The sequence below is a fragment of the Pseudopipra pipra genome, unplaced genomic scaffold (assembly GCF_036250125.1).
Source record: "Pseudopipra pipra isolate bDixPip1 unplaced genomic scaffold, bDixPip1.hap1 HAP1_SCAFFOLD_155, whole genome shotgun sequence".
Classification (NCBI taxonomy): domain Eukaryota; kingdom Metazoa; phylum Chordata; class Aves; order Passeriformes; family Pipridae; genus Pseudopipra; species Pseudopipra pipra.
The window spans coordinates 59,779-66,852 of NW_026990634.1; the positions used below are offsets into that span (position 1 = coordinate 59,779).

General features: G+C 56.3%; 1 long non-coding RNA gene across 1 annotated transcript; it reads right to left on the reverse strand.

Moving 5' to 3' along the window:
* Positions 1-1,456: 1,456 nt before the first annotated feature.
* On the reverse strand, positions 1,457-2,217 carry LOC135408053 (uncharacterized). Its single transcript, XR_010427202.1, has 4 exons — positions 2,019-2,217; positions 1,844-1,905; positions 1,701-1,750; positions 1,457-1,596 (listed from the first exon to the last, which is right to left on the reverse strand). It is a non-coding gene; the product is annotated as an uncharacterized LOC135408053 (long non-coding RNA).
* Positions 2,218-7,074: the final 4,857 nt, after the last annotated feature.

The window sequence follows — 7,074 nt, forward strand, 5'->3', positions numbered from 1 at the left end:
GCCCCGCACACCTGAATCCCATGATAAAAAGTAAGTCCTTCCTTTGATGCGTCCAAATAACCTGTCACAGGATACCCCCTGCACCGGACTAATTGCAAAAATCCCTCCAGGCAATGCACATACTTGCACCCACTCCCAACTACTCCCTGGGACTTGGCCCTGCACTTATCTTTCCGAGAGCAGGGGATGCCAATCCAGCTTTGATGCACAGGAGGGGCACCTGGGCTGGCTCAGAGGTTCCTGCCATCGTCAGACTACTCGGCGTCAACTGCGAGAAAGAAAACCATAAGCAATACGTGAGTTGTGTGGCATGGGGCTCAAACCACAGTGATCCCACTACTCACCAGCACCCAGGCCGTGACCGGAGTCGGACACTGTGGATGTCACATTCCAGGATACCTGAATGAGTGAGACACAAACTTAGAAGGCATCTCTAAAGGTGCAGTGGATCCCCGCTCCTCCTGCTGCCTCCCCAACTCACCTACAAGGTTCCTCTCTCTTCAGCTGCTCCCAACACTGCCCCTGCAAATGAAATGGGCAAATGCTCAAACACTCAGCTCTCAAACATTTAGGGATTGCTCACAACGAAAGCCAAAAACCTCTAAACCCTAGACACTGGTTCCTACTCTACCTAGCCGGGACTCTAGACACCCAAGCAGGGCATTGCAAGACCATCCTGCTCACAGACTGGACAGCCATCGGCTCCACTGTCTAAGGGAACTGACATGTTCATGTGAGACTGAGAAATATTCTATCCACCCACTGATCCACGGAGGAGGGCAGAGCAGGTCCATGCTGACCCCAAGTGAGACACCCCACACCTGTGACCACACACACCATGTGACACAATTAAGAGACGAAGGACACAAAACAGAGGGATGAGACAAAGGATGTGACACAGACTGGAACTGCTCTGCCCTGCACACAGGAATCCCATGATAAAAAGTAAGCCCTTCTTTTGATGCGTCCAAATAACCTGTCACAGGATACCCCCTGCACCAGACTAATTTCAAAAATCCCTCCAGGCGAGGCACAGACTTGCACCAACTCCCAACCCCTCTCTGGGGCTTTGCCCTGCACTTATCTTGCCAAGAGCAGGGGATGCCAATCCATCTTGGATGCACAGGACGGGCACCTGGGCTGCCTCAGAGGTTCCTGCCATCATCAGAGTACTCGGAGTCAACTGCAAGAAAGAAAACCAGACTCCAGATCTGAGTACTGAGGCACGTGGCCCCAGCCCCCACGATCCCTCAACTCACTGTCACCGAGGCAGGTCCTCGTGTCACAGGCTCTGACCAGACTTGGACAAGGTGCTATCATCTCCTGGGACACATGAGCGAGAGAGAGACAAAATTAGAGGGCATCTCTATAGCTGCAGTGGATTCCTGCTCCTCCTGCTGCCTCCCCGACTCACCTCCAACGCTCATCTGCTCCCAAAGGTTAGCTGGATGGCACGTGCAATCAAAAAAGCTCAATCCTTCATTGCTGATCCTTTCAATACTCGGAGATTACCTACAAGGACAGCTCCAGAGGACCAAACCGTGTCCGTCACCTCACTGTGAGTTGGCTTCAGCCCTGTGAGGCTTCGTACGTCTCCTGCAAAACAACCCAGAGGCAAGTGTGAGTACTGAGATACTGCCCAAGAGTTTGCTGCTCCCATGGCAGCTTCTGTCTGACTCCCCTTGACCGTGACCTCTTACAGGCAGGGTCCCCGTCACGTTGGACTGTATGTTAGAAGTCGGTGCATTGCCTGGAAAACAAAAAAACAAGTATGTACACAGTTTCACCACAAGTAAACCACCTGCAAAAGAGCAGCTAGTTTTGTCCTGCAGTCACTGCTCACCTTGCTCACCAGGCTCACCTTCCCTCTGGTGCCTGTCATCTGCTGGGCTGAGGGCTCTGCATCTTAAAAAAAAAAAAATAAAAAAAACAAAACTAAACCACCAAACCATCCAAATGATCAAGTAACCCTAGGGCCAAAAGTCATGTCTTGGCTCTGACCTCACATGACAACCCACCTTCTGACTGTGCTCCTCCAGCCTCTTCTGTTCATCTCTGCTTTACATCCAGTCCCTCTGACACTGCAAAGAAATGAGTTACCAAAGTCAGCCATATATACAGGGGGACTTTAGCTGCTGTGCAATTCTAATTTCTCCTTAGACAAGCCCTCTGGGGTCCAAAGACAACCTGCACAAACAAACACTGACCTAACTTTAAGGTCCTCAGTGCCTAAGCCTATCCATGGGGTAACCGGGAAGTCTCCTTTCTACTCCACCTACCCCCAAGTCTACACTGCAGGGCAGAGCAGTTCCAGGCCCAACACAAACTCCAAGGACACATTTCCAGACAAGTGCTGTGGTGCAACCAGGAGAGAGAACTCTGAGAAAGGAATGACGCCAAAATGGATGTGCTGCCGCACGAGAAGACGGAGGATACGGTGAGACTGAACGGAGGAGGCTCTGGGGAGCCTGAAAAGACACTCTAACAGAATGGCCTGGGACAAGAACTGCCTACAAAATTGCTAAGATGGATGGGAGACAAGGCTATGTTCAGAATCTTCTTAAACTCTCAGAAATCCCAGGCGGTTACAAGAGATGACTGCACAGCACAGCCACCGATACAACCTGTAAGGAGGCTGTAAAAGACACCTGACCTGACACTTCTCAGATGCGATTCTGATGCACATCCAAGCTAGTGAGCCAAAGAACGGATGGTATGGGCACTGGGCTGGGCAGTGCAGAGGTTCAAGACCCTAGGAATGATGCCTCAGATAAGAGCTTTGAGGGCAGAAAGCAAAGATGTGGTGACTGTGAATAGTAAGACACGAAACACAGACTGGACAAAGGACATGACACAGACCTGAACAGCTCTGCCCTGCACATCCTACTCCATGATGAAAAGTAAACTGCTCCTCCTATGTGTGCCAAGGGCCTGTTAGGGCAGACCCTTTCCCCTGGGCTCATTTGAAAATCCCTCCCTCCTAACCATAAAACTGGACCCAGCTCTCATCCCCTCTCCAGGTGGGAGTCCTCCACTTATCTTTCCCACAGCTGGGGATGTGAATCCATCTTCGATGTGAAGGAAGGACGCCCGGCTGGCTCAGAGGGTCCTGTGATCACTGACTCGGTTGGCTACGAGAAAGAAAACAGAAACTGACACAAGAGTTGGGCAGCACGTGGGAGATAACCCTGCAATTGGCTGCTCACCCTCCCCTGAGCTGAGAGGTTCTCAGGCCACTGGCTCTGATCCCAGTCAGAGGCTGCTGCCGTCACCGTGTGCCGTACCTGGGGGTGTGAGAAAAAAAGTTATGGGTGTTTCTGAAAGTAAGGGAGACCCCAGCACCTACTCCCTACCTCCCCGACTCAACCTCAATGCTCCTCCTTTGCCAAAGGCAGGCTGGATGGCACCTGCAACTGGGAAAGGTCCAGCCTTAATTGATGACCCTCGTAGTACTAGGAGATTACTCACAAGGACAGCTGAAGACCATCAAACCTAATTGGCAGGTGGCTCCGGCCCTCTCAGGCTGCACACATTCTCTGCAAAGTAAAAAAGCCAAAGGCAAATGTACAGACTGAGGTACTGCCTGAAAGGATGCCTTTCCTGGGGTAGCTCCTACCTACCTCTCCTCCACAGTGACCTCTTACCAGCAGGGGCCCTGAAGCACTGGACTGTCTGTTAGAAGGTGGCAGAACCCCTGGAAAACACAAGAAACAAAGCATGTGCACAGATTCACCACAACACCTGTAAAAGACCATCTAGTTCTGTCCTGGAGTCAATGCTCACCTTGCTCACCGGGACCACCTCCCCTCCAGTGCCTAGAGCCTCCTGGGCCCAGGGCTCTGCAGCTGAAAACAAAGAAAAAACAAACCCAAACAACAAAATCCTTAACACACAAGTAAACGTGGAGCTAAAAGCCACATCTTTGTGCTGATGTCAGGTGATGACCCACCTTCTTGCTCTGCTCCTCTGGCCTCTGTTCTGTTCAACTCTGCTTTACACCCTACCCCTCTGACATGGTAAAGAAACCCTAACCAAAGTCACCCAGATAGATGGGGAGAGCTCAAAGAGTCTCCCTTCTCTTTAGGCAAACCACCCAGGGTCACTGCCTGCAGCCAAAGACTGCAGCTGTAATTGCACAGAATATCTGGGTGAATGAGAAGAAAACTTAAGTAGCACATCTGAAAAGTCAGTGGGTGCCTTCACAGGCATTTAGGGGGCTCCTGGACACTGCTTTCCACCCATACTACCTCAAAAAAACCCTAGCAATTCCTAACTGGCACCCCAGCCCTCACTCTATCTGTGGGCTGTAACCCCCCACTGACTACTTGCAAACCTGAGTGTCTGTAACATCTTCAACACAGAGCAGCTTCACCTGAGGACTGGATAACACTGGTGAAAAAATGCCAAACTGCAGTTGAGATGATCAGGAAATCCCAAAATATGCAAGGCTCCTAAGGAAAAGAAAAAGAGATAACCAATTATAAAAGCAGCTTAGCAACACCAAGTTATTAAATTTAAAAACCCTGCATGTGAGTGTAATCCTCTTCATTACCATATACAGCTCTGCTTCTTTGGATACCAAAGCTGATGCTTTAATAAAGCAGGAATAGCTTGAGAAGTGCCATTAAATGAAAGAAAGGGAGAGCTCTTATCCCATTGAAGCCTGCCTGCTGAATGACTTCCCTGACCAAAGGCTGGGGTTAATATACCCCTGGTCGTGCCCACCTCCCTTCCCTTGAGGCCCCGGGAGAAAGGGAGCAGCCCAATCCAAGACAGTATAAAGGCTCTGGGAGCAGCAGCACCTGTTTTGCATCTCTGACTTAAAATCAGGATAGGTAAAGAGCCTGACAAAGAAAAGGACTCCTAACGTGAGCAGGTATTATAGTTGCTATTAGATTTAGGGTTGGTATTGGATTCGGGTAGGGGCTGGAGCGGAGGGACTGGAGCAGAATGGCGGGAGTTGGAGCGGAGGGGGCTGCGGCGCCGGGAAGGGCAGCGGCGCGGCGCGGGCTGCGGCGCCGGGAAGGGGAGCGGCGCGGCGCGGGCTGCGGCGCCGGGAAGGGGAGCGGGGCGGCGCGGGCTGCGGCGCCGGGAAGGGGAGCGGCGCGGCGCGGGCTGCGGCGCCGGGAAGGGGAGCGGCGCGGCGCGGGCTGCGGCGCCGGGAAGGGGAGCGGCGCGGCGCGGGCTGCGGCGCCGGGAAGGGGAGCGGCGCGGCGCGGGCTGCGGCGCCGGGAAGGGGAGCGGCGCGGCGCGGGCTGCGGCGCCGGGAAGGGGAGCGGCGCGGCGCGGGCTGCGGCGCCGGGAAGGGGAGCGGCGCGGCGCGGGCTGCGGCGCCGGGAAGGGGAGCGGCGCGGCGCGGGCTGCGGCGCCGGGAAGGGGAGCGGCGCGGCGCGGGCTGCGGCGCCGGGAAGGGGAGCGGCGCGGCGCGGGCTGGGGCAGCGCGGCGTGGCCGCGTCCTACCTGCGGGACAAGGGTGAGCCTGGCGGTACCGGAACGAGGCGCGGAGGGGGCCGCAAGGAGCCCCGGGGCTGCCGGGACCCTCCCGCGCTGCTGGGCTGAGCTCCCGGGGTGCTTCGCGATGGGGGATGTGGAGTGAGGTAATAACGAGAATCAGGAAATGCTTCCACGGACCCGCGCCCGGTTCGGTGGCTGTGCCGAGGTTTGAACCGGGAAAGAGCCGCTGTCCTGCGGTGAGGACCGGGGAAAATAGCCTTAAAATGAGAGTGGAGAGCTCTGCACAGAGGAAATAAAACTCACTGGGTTTAGTAGCTAAAATATCAGGGGAAATTACTGTCTGGTTACGGCAGTAAGCTTCCCACAGCAGTTTCAGGTGCCTACCTTTGGAGACCAGCCCCAAAGTAGAAACTCCTCTCGACTGCTCCTGAGAGAGGCAATTGGAACTTTAGGTGCTGAGGAAAGCGATTTCCTCTCCTAAGTCCTGGTTCACCTGCCCGAGCACCTACAGTGTTTATATTCCACCTCACTCTCTGCTTTGCACGTTTGTATCAATAAAAGAAACTTCCAAGGTCTTCCTCTAGTCTGAGCTGCATGTTTTCTGCACCCCAACACTCTCCCACCTGTCCACGTGCGCTGCTCCCCTCTCCTGCGCTGCTTCCTGGAACAGGGCTCATCCCTCGGCACCTTCCTCAAGCGATAATCCGGGTACATCAGGTGCTTCCCCGAGCCCCTGCGAGATGCTCTCACCATCACTGCTTGAGAGATTCCCTGGGATCGACTGCTCTCCTGCAGAAGCTCCCCATAAAAAGGGCCCCACCGAGCACGGCCCGCCCCTTGTCACCCTCACTGCCCACACCTGGGGCTGTCCCGCCTCTTTGTCAGCCTCACTGCCCACACCTGGGGCTGTCCCGCATGGGAGGGGAGAGAGGGACGGGTGGAGCCACAGGCGGCCGCGCCCAGCCGCCGCGCCCAGCTAACCCCGGGTACGATCTCCGTCGGATCTGCCGCCGTGGGTCGCTCCCGGGGGGGAAGGCGGCGGCGCAGCCCCGATAGCATCTCCAGGGCACGGCGGGGGCGGGAGCGGGAGCGGGAGCGGAGCGGGGCGAGCGGGCGGCGCGGCGTGGGCGCCTGAGGTCCTCGCGCGCCGCGGCGCCGAGACGGGGGCTGCCCTCGCCGGTGCCTGCCGCCGCCCACGAACCTGCCGCCCGCGCCCGGCGCCGCCGAGCGCCCCGCCCCGTCCCCACAGCGGGAAGCGGCGCGGCGAGACGGCGCTGCGGGCGCGGGGCGGGGGTCCGGGTCGCGGCGGAGGTCAGGCAACAGGATAGACACCTCTCTAAAGCGAGGGGGCCTCTCGCCGCCATCTTTAGTGTGGCCTCGGCTAAGTTCCGGTTTTGGCGGCGCCATCTTGAGTGTGGCGTCGGGGCAAACTTCCGGGCAGGGGCCGCCATTTTTAGTGTGGTCGTCCCGGTCCTGGCGGCGCCATCTTTACTGTGGGCTTGGCGGACTTCTGGGACGGGGCCTTGGAGGACTTCCGGTCGCTCTCTACTTCCGGGGACCGGGTTTACCCAAATTAGCGTCCCTCCTCGCTAATTTCTGCGCTTTCACCCCAAAAAATCT